This window comes from Rhyacophila brunnea, unplaced genomic scaffold, assembly GCF_057557595.1.
Source record: "Rhyacophila brunnea isolate RB1 unplaced genomic scaffold, BYU_Rbru_1.0 scaffold_1, whole genome shotgun sequence".
In the NCBI taxonomy this organism is placed as follows: Eukaryota; Metazoa; Arthropoda; class Insecta; order Trichoptera; family Rhyacophilidae; genus Rhyacophila; species Rhyacophila brunnea.
Window position 1 is genome coordinate 52,264,472 of NW_028232751.1, and position 19,472 is coordinate 52,283,943.

General features: G+C 35.7%; 1 long non-coding RNA gene across 5 annotated transcripts; it reads left to right on the forward strand.

Annotated features, from left to right (window-relative positions):
* The first annotated feature begins 5,527 nt into the window (after positions 1-5,527).
* On the forward strand, positions 5,528-13,685 carry LOC147079944 (uncharacterized). 5 transcript variants are annotated; one of them, XR_015070638.1, is made up of 5 exons: positions 5,528-5,591; positions 5,902-6,093; positions 7,154-7,249; positions 12,671-12,754; positions 13,143-13,685. It is a non-coding gene; the product is annotated as an uncharacterized LOC147079944 (long non-coding RNA). The 5 variants fall into 5 exon arrangements; XR_015070640.1 differs by lacking the exon at positions 5,902-6,093 and having other exon boundaries at positions 13,143-13,349; XR_015070644.1 differs by lacking the exons at positions 5,528-5,591; positions 5,902-6,093 and adding an exon at positions 6,374-6,505 and having other exon boundaries at positions 13,143-13,349.
* The last annotated feature ends 5,787 nt before the right edge of the window (positions 13,686-19,472 follow it).

Below are 19,472 nucleotides of genomic sequence, written 5' to 3' on the forward strand. Positions count from 1 at the left end.
TAAATGATTTGAATCTATTGATCCCTGAAATTTTTTTTACAACATCACTTACTGGTAATTCTAATCTGTGATTAGTACAATGCCAAACTATAATTGAAGGAAATTTTTCTGTCAGCAATTTTTTCACTCCATTTTTAGAACCTAACATCACAGCAGCGCCGTCGCATGCAACCGAAACTAAATATTTTTTTAAATATTCTTCTGTCATCCCATATAAATCAAGAGATTGGAGTAATGATTCAAATATTCCTTTTGCCGTTACGTCTTTAAGTTCAATCAAATCCAAAAACAAATTAATTGGTGAATTCATTCCAACACTTTCGACACAGCATCGAACATACACAATGAGGGTGGTTTTTTGGCTTATGGTGGTAGACTCATCAATTATTATCAAAGAAATTATATTTTTCGATTGAACAATTTCTTTGAAAACATTTTTTCTCATTTCATCACATATATGATTTACAATGTTAACACATGCGTTAGTGGAATGGAGAATATGACCCATTTCGATCCCATTTAGTTCTTGGAGATTAATTTCACTTTCAAACATATTGAATGATTGATTTTCCTTAGCTACTTTATATGCAGTTCGAAAAATGTTTGCTGTTATTACTTTTTCGCGAGATAACGATTTTAAAAAAGTATTTTCAATCTGCTTTTTTTTGGCTTCAGAAATGATTTTTAACGCTGCTTTGTGTGCAATAGATCCTCTGTGATCGAAATTTTTTTTTCGAAGTGACCCCAATTGTAGCTTCCTCTCTTTCCCAGAATACGTGATTTCATTATTGGCCCATTCTTTGGATATTTTCATTCCCATTGTCGTTTCAGTTCCAAGAGTTCCAACGTTTCTGCAAATTGTGCAGCCAAGTTTCATTTTGTGTACGTTCAACCATTCGTTTTTTGAGCAAAAATCGTTTTTTTGATCTAATGACCAGCAGTCTGGCCAATCGTTTTGAGTTCGACCTTGATCCCCGAGATCAGCTTGAGATGATTCAGGAACATCTACATGTACCGATATTTCCATATCTTCTGTCATCGTTTCTGTTTTGAGCTTTTTATTTGCGGAATCGGCGCCGCTGCCGGTGGTTGAGAAGTAACAGGAAATTTTTTTCATATTTAAACTTGGGGTTGCACTAAATAATATATAAAATAGTTGCACAACACGTAATCGTAACACAAACTGACTAAACAAACGTAAATAACAATATACGCAGATGGTGCCATGCGATAAACGTCAAACTGTCAAAATCATAATACGCAGCATACGTATGAAGCTAGTTACATACGCATGTTTGCTATTTAAACTATACGGTTACTTCACTAACACTAACACGCCAACATTCAAAATGGCTTCCACCTGTACCTTATTTTATCATTTTAACGAATTATTATTGTAATTACTTAAGCGCAAATATTTTTTCGTTTAATTGATTTTGAAATAAAACCGTGAAAAAAGGTGCCGGAACGCCGTTCCACCGCGTTAAATGGAAAAAAAAGCCCTGAGTAATACCTATGTAGGTGTATAAAAAGTAGGAAGGTACCTACCTACATATTGTGTGAATTTACTTACTTTTTAATAATTTGGAACTGGAATGCAATATTTATTATTTTCCACGAGATCCTTCTCGTAGTAGGTACATACTCTCTGAGATGTTTAGTATGCTTCTGTCCATTCTGAGCCCTGTTTATCGCTAATTGGAATATTTAAATGCTGATCGCCGATTATAATGCATTACCTATAGGTACCTGGTAGTGTAGTGAAAAATTTGTGTATTTATTAATAAAAGATAACCAATCGCAAAAATCCAGTCTTAAAGAAAATCACATAAATATATTGTGACGACTCCGAGAATCTAACTCGGGTCCCTCGAATGAAAGGCCGGCGCCTTACGCACTGGACTACGAGGGCCGCCTGAACTTGAGTTGACAGTGAGTTGTTTGAGTCGATGTCTCATTTTTTAACATGGATACATGCTTTTGTCTTGACCTCCCGGGCGGATTCGTTACGGAAACTCGCACAGGCGTAACGAAAAATATAGTCACAAAAGTAGCGCGGCCGCGAGAGACTCCAATCGGCCGCAAACGGCGCTTCAGGAATAACGTATAAACCCGCACCCCGCAATTTATTTGATTTTTTTCGAATTTGGACAACCAGCATTCAGAAAATCAGTAGACAAAGTATGTTCCATGTTTAATAATTTTAGCCGTCAGGGTTTAAGTATTTTATAAATAACTGGAAAAATCTATCTTTGTTTTTTTTTATCAAAATTATAACAATTTAACAGAATTCACTGTACAACACTTTTTTGTACCTACCTAACGTTTTCGCCTTCAAATTTAGTTAAATTCATCCCCATAACTAACAAATTAATTTAGATTTTTTTGGTGTTTCAAGAAAATATTGCATTTTGTATCGATACTTTTCTTCCGATACGATACCAGTATCGATACTTTCATTTGATCTGATACCGATAGGTACTTTCCTTTCGATATGATGAGCCTAGTTAATACCTATAGCTACAATCAAAAAAAAATTCAAGGTCACCTACAACGTCAGATAATAATATAATACACTCGATTATAATAAATAATATTTGATATAATAATATGTAGGTACCTACTCATAATACAGTATTATTTTGTTGCTCCGACAGGGAACACTAAACACTTAATTAATTTTAACCTGCTTACCTTACTGAGTGTGATAGATAAAACTTCAGATCTCGAGTGTGGAAAACTATGGGACAAACTTAAATTTAACACGTGTTAAATAATATCTTATTTTAAATAGTTACGTCTGTATCATATTATGCATTTAAGTTTGTCGGAAACAAAACGAGCATCCAATATTTGAAGACCGTCGGCGCGCTTTTATGTTCTTAGGGTTGGGTCATAAAATAATAAAATGGCCCGGCTTCAGAACCTTGGTCCAGAGGAACTGGCCTTCACATTTGTAATATATTAATCTGTTCTGTGTTTAGACTATTTTTTCGAATACGAAAATCTTTTGATATACCTACCAACCTACTAAAATAAAAATAATTTATTTTTTGTTTCTTATGAAGTATTTTATAGATAATTACTTTACAATGAATTAATTGTAAATATAATTACCCGATGCTTCGATTACATTTCAAAATGTTCGAGGCCAGCTCTAACGTTTCCATGCTTCTTTTGCATCAGATTAGCGCAATGGCTATTCGCTGATATAATTACACCGAAGATAAAAATAGATTATTTTTGTATGAAATGTAAAAAAACACCTCCATAAACGCAATGACTCCAGCGCTGAAAATAACAATATTTAGTCATTTAGGTACCTACCTACCTAGTTGAAAATAAACAATAAAATTTTAATAAAATGTACGATTAAAAATAATAATATAAAACAAGTAAATTTGTAAAAAGATTTTTTTATTATTTTGTAAAAATAATTTTAATGTGTTGAAATACAATAAATTAATAGGTAGATATTCTTTATAATATAATTTTCTTTACGGCTGCGATAATAATTATTATGTACTATGGCAATAAAATTGTCTATTTCGATAGCACGCCATAGACAAATAAGCCCGTAATCCGATAAATATTTTTGAGAGTCAAGCAGTGTTGCCAATCATACTATAATTATAGTATTTGTACTATAATTTTGGTCCGTGTACTATGTACGATATAAAACAGGTATAGTACGCCCAAAATACTATAATATAGAACATCTGAAAAAATTACTAAAATTTTGATATTTCTGTTCGATAAATTGGTGCATAGTTCTATAATTTCACAATATAGGAAGATTTGAAGAACTTGGAAAAAAAATTGCTTGAAAAACGTAAAAAAATCCCTTAACTAATGAAATTTCTTGAATTCTTCGGTAAGCATTTTTGGTCGGAAGAGGTACATTAATAATAAGTGGTCTCGGAGTTTCTCAAATTCTCCGTAATTTTTTTCTGAGAAACAAAAAACCTTTACATTTTTAACAGATGACAACGCGCACTATATTTTTCTCCCAAATACTATAACTTTTGAGGCTCTGTACTATAATTCTACTTTGAGAAGATGGCAGCACTGGAGCAGTGTTGCCAACCGTACTATAATTATAGTATTTGTACTATAATTTTGATCCGCGTACTATGTACGATATAAAATAGGTATAGTACGCCCAAAATACTATAATTTTGAAAATCGTACTATAATTTTACATAAAAGTACTATAATTTCGCAATCGAGTGGTCTTCGGAAATTTGGAAATTTGCGGCCCGCGGCGAAATATTTTTCCTAAAAAAAACAAGCCGACCATGAAAAATTGGGAACCTGCGGCCCGCGACGAAATATTTCACCTAATAAAAACGAGTCGACTGTAAAAAATTGGGAAAATTTTCATTTTCAACAGATGACAACGCGTACTATATTTTATCCCCAAATACTATAATTTTGGAGGCTTTGTACTATAATTCCACTTTCAAAATATGGCAACACTGCACTGGAGCAGTGTTGCCAACCGTACTATAATTATAGTATTTGTACTATAATTTTGGTCCGCGTACTATGTACGATATAAAATAGGTATAGTACGCCCAAAATACTATAATTTTGGAAATCGTACTATAATTTAATATAAAAGTACTATAATTTTGCATTTGCCATTTCGCAATCGAGTAGTCTTCGAAAATTTGGAAATCTGCGGCCCACGGCGAAATATTTTTCCTAAAAAAAACAACCCGACTATGAAAAATTGGGAACCTGCGGCCCGCGACGAAATATTTTTCGTAAAAAAAAACAAGCCGACTAGGAAAAATAGGGAACATGCGGCCCGCGGCGAAATATTTCTCCTAATAAAAACGAGCCGACTATGAAAAATTGGGAAAATTTTCATTTTTAACAGATGACAACGCGTACTATATTTTATCCCCAAATACTATAATTTTGGAGGCTCTGTACTATAATTCCACTTTCAAAATATGGCAACACTGCACTGGAGCAGTGTTGCCAACCGTACTATAATTATAGTATTTGTACTATAATTTTGGTCCGCGTACTATGTACGATATAAAATAGGTATAGTACGGCCAAAATACTATAATTTTGAAAATCGTACTATAATTTAATATAAAAGTACTATAATTTTGCATTTGCCATTTCGCAATCGAGTAGTCTTCGAAAATTTGGAAATCTGCGGCCCACGGCGAAATATTTTTCCTAAAAAAAACAACCCGACTATGAAAATTTGGGAACCTGCGGCCCGCGGCGAAATATTTTTCCTAAAAAAAACAAGCTGACCATGAAAATTTGGGAACCTGCGGCCCGCGACGAAATATCTTTCTTAAAAAAAACGAGCCGACCATGAAAAATTGGGAACCTGCGGCCCGCGAAGAAATATTTTTTCTAAAAAAAACGAGCCGACTATGAAAAATTGGGAAAATTTTCATTTTCAAGAGATGACAACGCGTACTATATTTTATCCCCAAATACTATAATTTTGGAGGCTCTGTACTATAATTCCACTTTCAAAATATGGCAACACTGCACTGGAGTCAAGTCAGCGCCAATAGTGACATAGTCGGTAATGGACCAGTTTGATAAATCTATAGGTAATAATATTATTATCTTCTGTAAGGATTTTGTGCATATAATAAATTATCATATTGATTACGATAAAAACACCAGCCGACATTGCCCAGTGAATTAACATGAAACATTGATGAATAGGTACCATACATTTACCACTGACATTAAAAATGCATTGGCTGTCAGTTTATATTTTATATATAGTTATTTATAAATGAATTCTGAGATTCAAGACATCCAATAGATTACTATTATATATTATTAAATTAATTATAACTCTCATTATTCTTGTATTAAATGTATGGTGTGATTGTATAGGTACTTTACTTTAAGGTTATAGGTTAGAATGGAGAAACTGATTGAGGTTATCACGAAGAGACGCTTTACGTGGCTGGGACACGTATTCCGGATGCCACCAGAGTGCGACACTTCGTACCCTTGTGGCACAGCCTCAAGGGTTCCGTCGCCGTGGCCGGCCCTTCCTCACCCTGCAGCGGTGCTGCAGGAGCGACCTACGTGCTGCAGGTCTGAAATGGTGGGAGGTGCAAGAGTTGGCGATGGACCGAGGGAAGTGGCGCAAACTTGTGCTTGCCCTATGCCCCAATGTTGGGACGTGACAGGGTGGAAGAAGAAGAAGAAGACCTGTCGACATTGGTTACATATACGAAATGCATATAAATCCTGTGCATTTTCGAAAGCATTTTCATCATATGGAATATCATTCATAAATGTATATCACTGCGCAGCTGCATCACTGCTTTTATAATGAGATTGTCTTTTAACATAGCTATCTTGACGAGCATATCCCTAAATACTTCATGGAACATATTCTCCTATAAAAAATTAAAAAATCATGAGTGTTGTTACACACTTAACAGGGTTGGAGAACCTATGGCACGCGTGCCAAAGGTGGCGCATGCGAAAATTTTGCTGACACGTGAGCAATATACAAATTATTTCTTTTATGTGTAATATTTCCAGACTCTTCATTTATATTTCCTCTTTCCGTACACCTACGTATTTTTAAGCTGGCAACACTTTTATTATCTTTGGAGGTTATATTTGTTATACTAATAATTATTAGATCCAGCTGATGTTTGCCGTAGCAAGTGTCAGTGAAGATGCATGCATTTGATTTAATTTAAAAAATCCTATTTAACATGGGTACTGGTGGAAATAAAAAAAACAAAAATTTTAGAATCAAGCAGCAGAGACTTTCAAAGTTGGTAGATTGAAAAGTATGGCATGATAAATTAAGGCAATACAGCAGTATATATTTTGTCTTCTGGGGCAGTTGTATACAGAACCACGTCAGTGTAACTGTATTATGAGACAGACAGTAAAGCATTCCTTGAGAAAATCAAGGATGAACAAAAAGAATTTATTGATTGGAAAATTAAAAATAAAAATATTCAATAAACAAACATAATAAAATTTATCGGCAGTCATTCAAATATAACAGCTGCATATTATTTTGCTTCAATTTCACGACATAAATGATCAATAATTATGTGTTGTGCTGTTGTATACATTCTTTAGTGTTTTAAAGCTACAAGTCTAATGTTCCTATTTCTTTTTTTTTCAGGTTTATGAAACCCGGGGCTGGGTGAAAAGGAATCGGGGGGAAATAATTATTCTCTCCGATTGAATGCTGAGATGTACCTGCATGATGACCCTGCCTGTTGTCATAATTTATTTATTTTATTATATCGTCGTTGCGCCTGCAAAATCCGACAAACATTTTTTTTGCGTTTTTACATTTTTACGCTATGTGATAGAACAAGACGCGGCGGATAGGCCTGTAAAACCCGTTTTCTAATATCAATGCTAGTTTAGAAAAATGCAAAATAAGCTATGTATTTTCACTTATAAAATGGCTTGCAAAATACGCTATGAATATTCCGGTCACATATTGAATTTTAAAGTAAAAAAGTTACTATTAATTGCGCCGGTTAATGACACATAACGGAGTTTGCACTGACCTTTGCTTCAGAATGCGCCTTTTACTACCAGCGCTAGTGCACATAGCGGATTATTTATGTTTGTCGACAAATAATATTTAAGCAATAAAAAAGTGTAAAATTACATTACATTGCACAATCATTTGTGTTTACTTAAAGAAGAGTGTTAATTTTAAAAGCCCGGTAGGTAGGTAAGTTATACAACTGTTTATTATAATCTAATGTAACTTTCTTATAATAAAATTGTTTAATTATTTATCCATCCTACTCTGGATATTTTTATTTCAATTATTATGCAATTATCATTTTTTACCCGGGGTAAAATCCGCTATGTCTAAAATACGCGTTAATTTAAATCCGGTATGTGCTGCCTCAACCACAAAACGGATTTAAAGACCCAAATAAAACAATCTATGTGCATTTTATCCACAAAAAAAAAATATTACGACTAAAGTGTTAAATATTGTATTATAAAATATCATTTATACTGAATCCGAAGTAATTATCTAATTTTCAGTTTATTTGCTTTGTAAAAAACGTGAGGCGTTGTTGAGTAAATCAGTTTTTTCCTTCTCCTGAAAAGTTGTGTTTTATTACATAGCGGATTTTGCAAGCGCGACGACGATATTTAAAAACTTATAATTTACTACTAAAGCAATTGATGATTTAAACTTTAAAGCAACAACAAATCAAAGAAGAAGGCAATATTGGCGACAAATATTGGAACGTTTAATTGATTTTTTTTTAAATTGAACGTGGAACAAATGAAAAGTTGTATAAGTACTAGGTACCAATAATGGTATTTTCTTGAAGTTTGTTGAATATATCTTCGACCCTGTAATGAATGAACATTTGCGCAGCATCAAAAATCAAGAAATACTGGTTCATTATCCCAAAATGAACTGATCCCGATCTTAGCAAGAGCTATAAAAAAGAAATTTGTGTCGTCAGTGAAATCTCTTATGTGTGTTTAAAGGCTTAATTACATGGGCAGACGCGCAGACCCAACCCGATCCAACAACCGTCGTGGCTAACGTTTTAACACTATTTGCAATTAGACGCAATGATTCAATCGCGTTGGTCCTTGCTTTTGATTGGTTTAAAATAAACATAGTGTTGCTATTATTAAAAATATGGGTTGACTGAAAACTAGATATTTCTTAGATTGGTGACTACATTGAACGTATTCCCGCGCAATTTTACATCAAAAAAACTGAGCTGTCAAACCTAGTGAGCATCTGTTGAAATTTGCGCGGCCGTTTGACATTTATAGAAAGTTTTGTATACTTATTGTTAATTTACATGATGAATAACTGGGCGAGCTTGAATCTCCAAGCCAATCGATTAAGACTAATTGTAGCGAGTATGGCTTTATTTCAACTGGCGTGTATTAATTCGACGAGAACCGTGTCCTCAGCGCTAGTCCATACAGTTTTTAGAGATTTCGCCATCTTGTAGTTGTTGAAATCGAGCAGTAGAATAAACGACCGTTTGCGTGGCCCGCGAACGGGCGCGTATTCGGCTATTTTCGTACGCTTTTGACAATCTTCTCTTGCTAATGAATGGATCGCACAACGGAATAATAGAAAATTTTCCATTTTTGTCCCGATCGCTCACGATCTTTGAAAACCATAGAGAATTGAATTTGGCAGACGATCGGGACAAACTCAATCTGCTAATGTAATTTGAGTTTTATAACAATTCATTTAATCAAACTTTTTGAAAGAGACTAAAATTATTTAATTAGTGTCTATTATATGTCTAATGATCACTAAATGTTTTTTTATTATTTCGAAAACAATGAGACACTATTAAAAAGAGGGCACGCAAATAAACGTTGCCTAGGGCACCAAATAACTTCGCGCCGGCGCTGGCTACGTTTAAATTGTCATGGTCTCCGGCGCTTTCAACAAAATCCAACATTTGAACTGGTATCTCCGGTCATAACAATTGACACAGTACACTATCACCCTTTTTACTCTGAGCAGCGTTTGCTCGCAGCTAAACAGCTCCCTTTTCGACATACTTAGAGCAACATTCTCAAACATGTATGCCTTACATTACACTTCAATACATTCTCTGGAGAATGGCCTCTATAAAGAGCCCAAGACGTCGAGTAAAGAAGGAGCGTCACATCCTGAAGCGGGCCCCCAGGCCATGATATTTGGCGGGCCCCTACCTATTGCCAAGGTTAAGAGTAGTTTGATGTTCAATTGTAGAGTTTCCTGAAATGGTATTCCGCTGACCCCATGGTTATACGAAGTATAATTAAGGGAGTTTCGTGTGGTCCGTGTATATGACGAATGATCGGGCTTCTACCATATGTCGGAAGTACTTGACTGCCATGTAGATCGCTAGAAGTTCACGGTCGTAAGCTCCATACTTCTGCTCGGCTGGGCTGAGTTTCTTGGAGAAAAACGCAAGTGGTTCCCATTGATCGTCGACCAATTGGTGGAGTGCTGCGCCAACAGCGGTATCTGAGGCGTCACTGATGATAGCTAGCGGTGCATCATTTTTCGGATGAACTAGCAGGGTTGTGTCAGCCAAACTTTTCTTGCATGCTTCAAATGCTCTGATAGTCTCGGGAGTCCATGGAATAGGCTGCTTGCCTTTCATGTTGCCCTGGAGAAGTGTGTGCAGAGGTGCTTGTGTACCTGCAGCATTGGGTATGAACCTTCCATAGAAGTTCAAAATACCCAAAAACCGGCGTAGGCCCTTGATATTCTCTAGGCGGCTGTACTCCTGAATGGCTTCTACCTTGTCGGGTAGCGGACAGATGCCATCCGAAGATACGAGATATCCGAGGAACTTGACCGTTGAGGTGCCGAAGTCGCATTTCCTCGAGTTTACCACGACTCCGTACTCCTGCAAACGTGTAAAGAGCGTTTGCAGGTGTTGGAGGTGTTCTTTTTCTGAGCTTGAAGCGATCAAGATGTCATCGATGTAGGCATAGCAGAAGTCCATGCCTTGTAGTACTTCGTCGATGAATCTTTGGAAGGTTTGCGCCGCGTTACGGAGGCCAAACGACATATATGGAAACTCAAAGAGGCCAAAAGGTGTCGTAATGGCAGTCTTCAGTATGTCTTCTTCGGCGACTGGGATTTGATTGTATGCTCGGACCAGGTCGATGGTGGAGAATACCTTCCTCCCGCGGAGAGCTTGGGCAAAATCTTGGATGACGTACCGGATACCGATCTGGTATGGAACTGGTGTTCAGACCTCGGTAGTCACCACACGGACGCCATTGTTCATTCGATTTGGCGACCAGGTGTAACGGCGATGCCCAACTGCTACCTGATGGTCGAGCGATCCCAAGTCTCATCATATCTTGAAACTCCCTCTTTGCAATCTGTAGTTTGTCCAGAGCGAGTCGCCTTGGGCGCGCAGCCACTGGTGGTCCCGGTGTTGTATTGATATGATGTTTCGTTGTGTGATGCGGCGTTTTGACTATGCCATCGGGACGTGTGATATCTGGAAACTGTTGCAACAGGTCATGATACGCAGACCTGCTTGAAACGGTTTTGATCGACAGGACCTCTCCCGTACTGCGGTTTCCGGAAGTGGTGAGATGAGTGATTTGGTCTAACAGACGTCAATTCTTGGCGTCGACTAACAATCTAAAATGGATTAAAAAATCAATTCCAATTATGGGCTTATTAACATCGGCAATGACGAACCTCCATGTGAAGTCTCGTTGTAGGCCCAAGTTTAATGTCAACGGAAGGTTCCCGTATGTAGCGATTACCGTACCGTTCGCCGCTGACAGCTCGTATGTTGTTTTTGTTAGACGTCCCGGAACCTTAGAACGTGGGTACACACAGAGATCGGCGCCTGTGTCGACTAGAAACTGTATTTTTGTGTTGCGGTCGGTGACAAATAGGCGGCTTGGCATTGGGCTGTATTCGCTGGCCGCTATCAGTTGTTGCCCGGAGCGTTTCCCTCTTGATGGCTGCAGGGTTGTCTGCACTTCTGTGCGGCTGCTCCGAACATATGGTGGTACCAGCATTTGCCTTGGGTATCTTCTCTGTTGCGGCTGGATAAACGTCCACTTGTACGACTTCGTGAGTGGCTGTGGAATCGCCGGCCGTGGTTCTTTGCCCGTGGGCGTGAGTCCCGGCTGTGGATGCCGGCGATTTCATCTCAGATCCTTTTCATTTGCTCCTGCAATGACAATGCGAGTTTCAGCATCCTGGTCTCAATCAGTTCTTCCATAAGTTCGCTGTTACTGGTTGCGGCGGGGCTGTGGGTGTCATCGTATCCTCTCGGCATTTTCTTGAATATGTTGAATTTGCGGTTGCGTGGAACGTCGGGTTCACCTCTGTAGGGGGTCGTCGATGTGAGGGCCGATGGAGTTGTGACGAGGAGAGATGAGAAGTCGTTGTCGTGATTATTAAGGGTGTGAGTTTATTTCAATTGCATAAGTACAGGTGTACAATTGTTACAATAATGTGAATCACAGCACAGAGCAATGTGCTTCGGTCGAAAAATTACAATCAAATAATTCTCTTTTTATCAATCATGATGTACTGATTATTATATTATCAACTTATAATTATGTCATAATTAGGCTATTAACTAACTAAGTGAGAACAGATATACAAAGATTATTGTCGCGGTCATTGATTCACAAAGTTAGCTATGACTTGATACCTACATGGAAATGCCTATTAATTCGATTTGTAATAATATGTAATATCGCCATACTTACTTTTAGCGATTTTTTAGCCGGGTATTTAATATCTATATTTTGTGACGGTGAATGTGGTTTTGTCTCTGAATAACATTATTTAATTATTAAAGCCCCATCGCCATATTATTATCGTATGTGTAGTTTGCAATACTTTTCTATTATATATTGCCACATTTTTTAATAACTCTAGCACAGGCCGATGTACACATTCCTGTAAATAAATTATACAATTGTCTGCATACTTTTACCTCTATACAAGTGCACTCGCAGAAATACTGCAAGCATTGCTATCGACTTAAATATAATCTGGACAGTATTTTGCTCAATTTAATTAAAACAGCATTTAAACATTGTGCATTTATTTACAGGCAGGTGTGTGTCGGTCAATACTAAAAAACTGACTCTTAATTATTTGATAATATCACTTACAACATGCTTTTCTTTGTTACAGAGAAGGGGACGGCCGCAGCTAGTGCCAAATGGCGAGCCGAGGCCAAGGAGAAGACGGGTTCGGCTACTCCCAGAGTTCACGGGAGTAAGTTATTATTTTAATTGTTTTTGATAATCATTAAGTGCATGGTTGTAATGACTAACAAAAATATTTGATACCTAGCCAATTTACGAGTATAAATCTTCCATCAGCATTGTCTTGCGGAGATGTTTTTGGCGACATTTCTGATTATCTTGTCAAATATAGTGGCACACGAGTAATAATTGAACCCTTCTCTGGAAAAATAGCATTATCCTTATTCTTAATTTTGAGATATTAATGATTTAAACTATCATACTCCTAATGTCATCTGTTGTCGAGATTAGTCATCAATAATTAGGAATCAATAATTAATTGTGCGTTGTGCTGTTGTATACATTCTTTAGAGTTTTAAAGCAAAAAGTCTAATGTTTCTATTTCTTTTTTTTTTCAGGTATACGAAACCCGTGGGTGGGTAAAGCATAATCGGGCGGAGGTAATAATTATCTCCGACTCAGACTAAATTGTCCTGAACCTGCCAATACCATACAGTACTACGCTAATATGTAAGACGAGAATGAAGACTTTAAAGAATTTACAAGACTACTTAGTTATTATTATATTGTTAATGTTTAGAAAGTTATCAAACACTTGAATTTGTCATAATTTAAGATATAATATTTAAAAACTTACAATTTACTACTAGGTACTTACTATTCATGTGATATTAATATAATATTATTAAATATCTAGTTTTTATAATCAATTTTGAATTACCTTGCCATTTAATATGTGATAAAATCTTGACTGTCGATAGTAGATAAATAATATATAGTATGAAACTTATTTACTGTGATCGAATGTCTCGTTTTAGTAGACATTGTTTATGAAGTACAAACACCTAATAAAGTATTTTCTTATTATGTATCGAATCAATTACCAATTCCTAGAATGATGCCTAATCTGTTATATTGTTGTTATATTAATAAACTTTTTCAATTATTTTCTGCCTTTTTATTTCACATTCCATTTCCCTTTTGATATACATATTCTTTAAATATCGACTGTCTGTTCTTTGATTGTAATGCAACGAGCCCAAAACGTCGGCAAAAGAAGGAGGATGAACACGCGGTGGAAACTCAAAAATCTATTATGATCAATAATAGTGGTAAATGAGGTTTTTCCGCGTCAAGTGTAACTGATTGGTTTTAACATTAGTTTTTTCTTTTATTTTCAAACTAGGACAGTATGCCCATTTCTATTAACTGATGAAGGCCTTTTTGCAATAAATACATGATAAATTTATTTATATCATTTTAAATACTTGGTTTCTATAAATCGTTTTTAAATATTTTTTTCATAATGTGAATTTGCACATGTTTTGTTAGGTTTTAATAATTATGACGTGTGACTTATCAGTTTTTGTTATTAGACGCCTGATTTCTTGATGAAAAAACATTGCAGTAATTGAAATAAAACACAATATTCGAACCATACAATTTAACATAAACGAAACCGGTCATCATGATTATTAAATTATGGGAAATCAGTATCACATAATATTATTGTGCTTTATTTTAATTACTAATTATGCAATATTCACCAAAATCTACACAAAAACATCATTACACGACAAGAGTCCACAGAGCACTGAAGGCCGGTTCGAACTGGTAATTTAGTAACTAAACTAAATTAAGTAAAATAATTTAGTCGAGTCGATCCATTTTTTCGGGCGAATACGAGACAAGCCTGAACGCGTTATCTTTAGTCAAGTTCATTAGTTGTCGAAGAATTTCTTCCTCCCATTCTTCTAATATATGAAGTTATTAACTTTTAATTACACCAATTTCAATAAAAAGAATATTTATTCTTAAACTTTGTGGGTTATTCGTTGTATTCATTATTTATTTTTGCTTTGTTACGTTGCGCTTTGTTCATTTTGACACGTCACACACTAATGTACTGTGTTCGGACTCTCTTCAGTTACTAAATCATTTAGTGGTAACTGAATCACTCGCCACTCGACTAAATTACTCGACCAGTCTGAACCGGCCTTCAGAGCTTATTTAAAAAGTTTCAAACTGAGAGATGATGACTGTTCTCCATGTGTGACCACTAGAGGTGAGTTGGAAATACTGTCACTAGTTTGTGTACTCAAGTTTCGGATGAAACTACCCGTACTCAGTATGTGTGGGCCAATAAACTTATTTCAAAAACTTGTAATGATATCATCGTGAGTCGCTGTTCTGTGCACTCGCTGGTTGGTAGACTTTCAACACTATTGACATTAAATGCGCCCGAACGAGATAGCACTTGAATATAGGTATATTTTAATTTATTAGTCTATTGCGTTTGAATGTATGAATAATAGGTCATAAATTTTGTATCGCAGTACAGTGGTAAGATGATATACAGGTTTAGGCTTGTTATATGACCGCTAAATATACGGACCGTTATATGACCTTAAAATTTAAAAAAAAACACTGTTATTCATTTTTGTTAACAAGAATATTGTAACATAACAGAAAAATAAATTAAAAATGTGTTTCTATTGAAGCCGATACACAGTCTGAGTTCCCTGAGCCGATACGTATTTCAAAAACTAATATGGAGTTGGTTTTAGTTTCAGTTGAGTATGAAACTTTTGTCGCATACGCACGACAAACGCTCTATATAGTATTCCAAATACTAGTATTTTGGAACAAGTTTATATACTAAGTATTTTTTTATACTGGTAGTAAGTATACTTAGTCTTCAAAATCGACCAGTTTTCCCATCTCTAGTGACCACTTCTTAATTAGGGTGGCATATCATTAACGATTGCCCGATATTAAAAAGGGCTCTTAGAGCCTTTCATAAACCTCACGAAATACTAAATAACAAAATATCGAATACTGGCAGGCATGCACACACAGTTTCCTAGAGTCTGGAAGAAAAAAGCGGCCCTTTTTCTGAGTGTTTAATTTAACAAGATAATTGAAATAGAAATATTAAATAATATTAATAATTACGGAATGAGGCAATAAAATAATTTTAAACCAGCGGTGCTCAAATAATCGGCCTTTTCTTACTGTGTAATTTAACAAGATAATTAAAATCGTAATATTAAATAATATTAATAATTACGGAATGAAGCAATAAAATAATTTTAATCCAGCGGCGCTCCAATAAGAAGCCTTTTTTCTGAGTGTGTAATTTGACAAGATAATTAAAATAGTAATATTACATAATATTAATAGTTTAGTTACGGAATGAAGCAATAAAATAATTTTAAACCAGCGGAGCTTCAATAAGCGGCCCTTATTCTGAGGTGTAATTTAAAAAGATAATTAAAATAGTAATAGTAAATAATATAACGCCCATATGATCCTATTAGGATCGGACATGGTAGAAAGAAAAGAAAAAATAATATTAATAAATACGGTATGAAGCAACAAGATAATTTTAAACCAGTGGTACTCCATTTCAACTTCCTACCAATAAGAAAAACAAATAATTTGGATAGTTCGATGAACCAAAGAAACACTTTTATTTATTTTGTGAACCTGATTCTAAATCACCACACCAGAGCTAGTCAAAGAATCTAGGTTATCACAAGTTTTATTTTTGTTTTGTTACGCTAAAGAAGTATAACTTCTATAATCCGACAACATTACAGTGAACATTTTGATGTTCGGTTGTGTTTGGCTATTTTCTGCACGTACGCGAGTCTCTACGAAGGAAATAGACCATATTACACATAAAAAATCGTCAAAGTTACTTTCAATATGAATACATTATTAAACTACTGTCCACAACACGTCCTCGGCGATAATCGAAAGTCGCTTTCGTCGCGTGTAGAAAAATTTTTGTGTTGTCATTTTTTGAGAAAACCAATCCAGTGAAATTAAGTTTTTAATTTATAACAATTCTATTCTCAGTTCACTTAGATGCCCAATTATTATTCGATAATTAACAATAGAAAAATAAATAAAAATAATTTCACCTCTTAATTATTAGTATTAATAGTTAGGTTAATTAATACTAGGTAATTATTGAGTATGGAAAGAAATATATCATTCAACCCACATTAACTAACTGATTATATTGCTGCAAGTATTTATTAATTAAATAATTAGGAGAACGCAAATTATGACTTGATAAGTAGAAGTGAACCGTATACATATTAAATATATGGATGACCCAATCACATTTTTTTCTAATTTTCAAATAATGTCTTAATAATTGGTATTTTTAGTAAAGTTGTTATAAAACGCATACTGTGAAAATCGTTTTCTATAAAAATATATATCTACCTATCATTATAATTGTACTGTTTTTTCATTACTTTTAGTTAATATTCTGTCACATTAAAAACAATTATTTCTCGTGCCTGTTTGGCAAAGGTTCTTTGTAATACTCCGATCGAGATGGGGTATTCATTGTAAAACTGTAAATATACCATTGTATCGTGTAAAACAGATTTTTTACACACAGACGCAGTGAAAAATTATCAGAATGATTACCTACATTGAAATTGAAAGCCAATAAACTATACGTTGGGCTTAGACAAATAAAAACACGACAAAAAAATGATTTGTAATTAGCACCCTTTTTAGAAAAATTTCTTAGATTTTAATTTCTAACACAAAAATTTCGAAACACTAATGTCGGGTTTTTTTAGAAACCAATCCCTAATGGAACTGTCAAAATATTCTCGGTGTCTACCCGGATTCTGGAGTGGTGTAGGTCATGGCTGGGGAGGGCTGACAGGGCTCTAGCCTGGGGGCCCGGTCTGTGGGGGGCCCGGTGTGTCGGGTTGACCAGATAAGTGACATAAACTCACATCATAAATTAGCTTTAATAGTAAAAAAAGTCGGCTGCGGTGCTGTTGTACTTTATAGCCATGAACATTTTCAATTATATAATTATTGTGCAATATATTTTCTGATTATTATGTGTCGATACTCGACAGCTCCATTATTAAAGTAGATGTATTAATAATCGCTAATTATTCACTGTACCCAATTTGAAAAACGTTAATGTAGTGTTTCACACTGCCTTTAATCTTAGCGGTAGGTAGGGGGCTCGCCAAATATCCTAGCCTGAGGGCCCGTTTCAAGATGTGGGGGCCATGGACTGTAGGTACACCGAGTGCAATAGACAAAATACCGATAAATGAGATATAATGCTGTGTTGTGTTGAGTAGGTTTGTGTATAAGTTATATGCAATAATACGTTTTTATGTCCGTTTTCAATTAATATTTTGGAACCTCAATATTAAAAAACCAAAAATTGATGATAAACATTCGGCAAAAAGAACGACTACACCCACTACAGTCGGTGGTGATGTAAATCAAAAGTGTTCAATCAAAATTCAGTGGAATTCGTCATAAATATTGTAGCTCTCTAGACCTAGACCAAGCGGGTAGCACAGCTGATATTATTTGAGTAATGCTTTAGCATACTAGGCGCACCGGCACATGTCTAGCATGGTCTCTGTTAGTCACTTCCAATCCGCCAGTCGCTGATGACACGCTCAACGATTATCACCACTATGCCTCCAATTCAATAAAAACTAGGAGAAAACTGTACAAACATGCCGCCGTGTATTGTGAAAATATGTAAAAATAATTCTATGGAGAAGAAAAGAGCCTATGGGACTAATTTACATTCTCCTCCTTGGGCTCCCCCCAATATTAAATCCTGAGTGCGCCACTGCTACTTGATGCTAGTCAAATGAAAATTGTGCCGGCTGAGAAATATGCCTTATTGAAAACTATTCTTCTACCCGCATCGGGTTTGCTAATTTTAATTCGGCCAGGGCCTATGAAACCTCCTTGCAAAAACGCTGGAAAATTCTTTGTAGCGCAAGGCGGTGGTGATTCTGATGAATATTTTGTCGTATTCATTGGGAACTGAGAAGATCGAGAAAGTTCGAGATGTCTAGTTTACCTCCGTTGCCCTTCGAAGTCTTTGGTGACCAGAAACGACACGTAATCCCCCCATCTCACATCCACGATTTTAGACTGCATGGAAGAGTCGTGGCGTCATTATATTATCGAGTATCCATTTAATAATGCCTAAACCTTTACAATCTCAGGCTAAAAATATCATTGCAAATGTTGCCAAGTTTTGTGAAGAAGAAAAGCGACATACGGATAGATCGCCCTTAATTCCTTAAAAATGACATGTAAGAAGCCACTGTTTTACCAACGTCAAAAAATCCCCACTTTTGGGAAAAAATGTTTATAAATTTAATGTTGTATGTTTTAGTCATGGCCCCCACAAGGGGGGGGGGGGGGGGGGGGCTGACAGGGCTCTAGCCTGGGGTCCGGCCCGGTTTGGCAGATCGACCAGCCAAGTGAGATAAACATACACCACAAAATTGCATTAATAGTAAAAAAAAAGTCGCATGCGGCACTGTTTCAGCTCCAACATACTACGAGTAACATATAATAATAATATGTTGTTGTGCGATGCAATTTTTAATTATTGTCGATATTCTATAAAGTCTATAATTGTGCATAGCAACACAAAAGTGGGCGTATTCAAAATACAAAAAATCGCTAAAAATACCCTTCATTTTTCATATGTAATTGTAGATCGTCACATTGCCTTTAACCTTAGCGATAGATAGGGGGGGGGGCGCCAAAGTTTCTAGCCTGGGCGCCCGCTTCGGGATATGGGGGCCATGGTTTTAGTAGTATATATTTTGTTAGTAATCCATGCAACACATTTTTTAATCATTGTATAGTACAAATACTTATAAGCATAATAAAAATATTGTATAAAAAATGGGGCG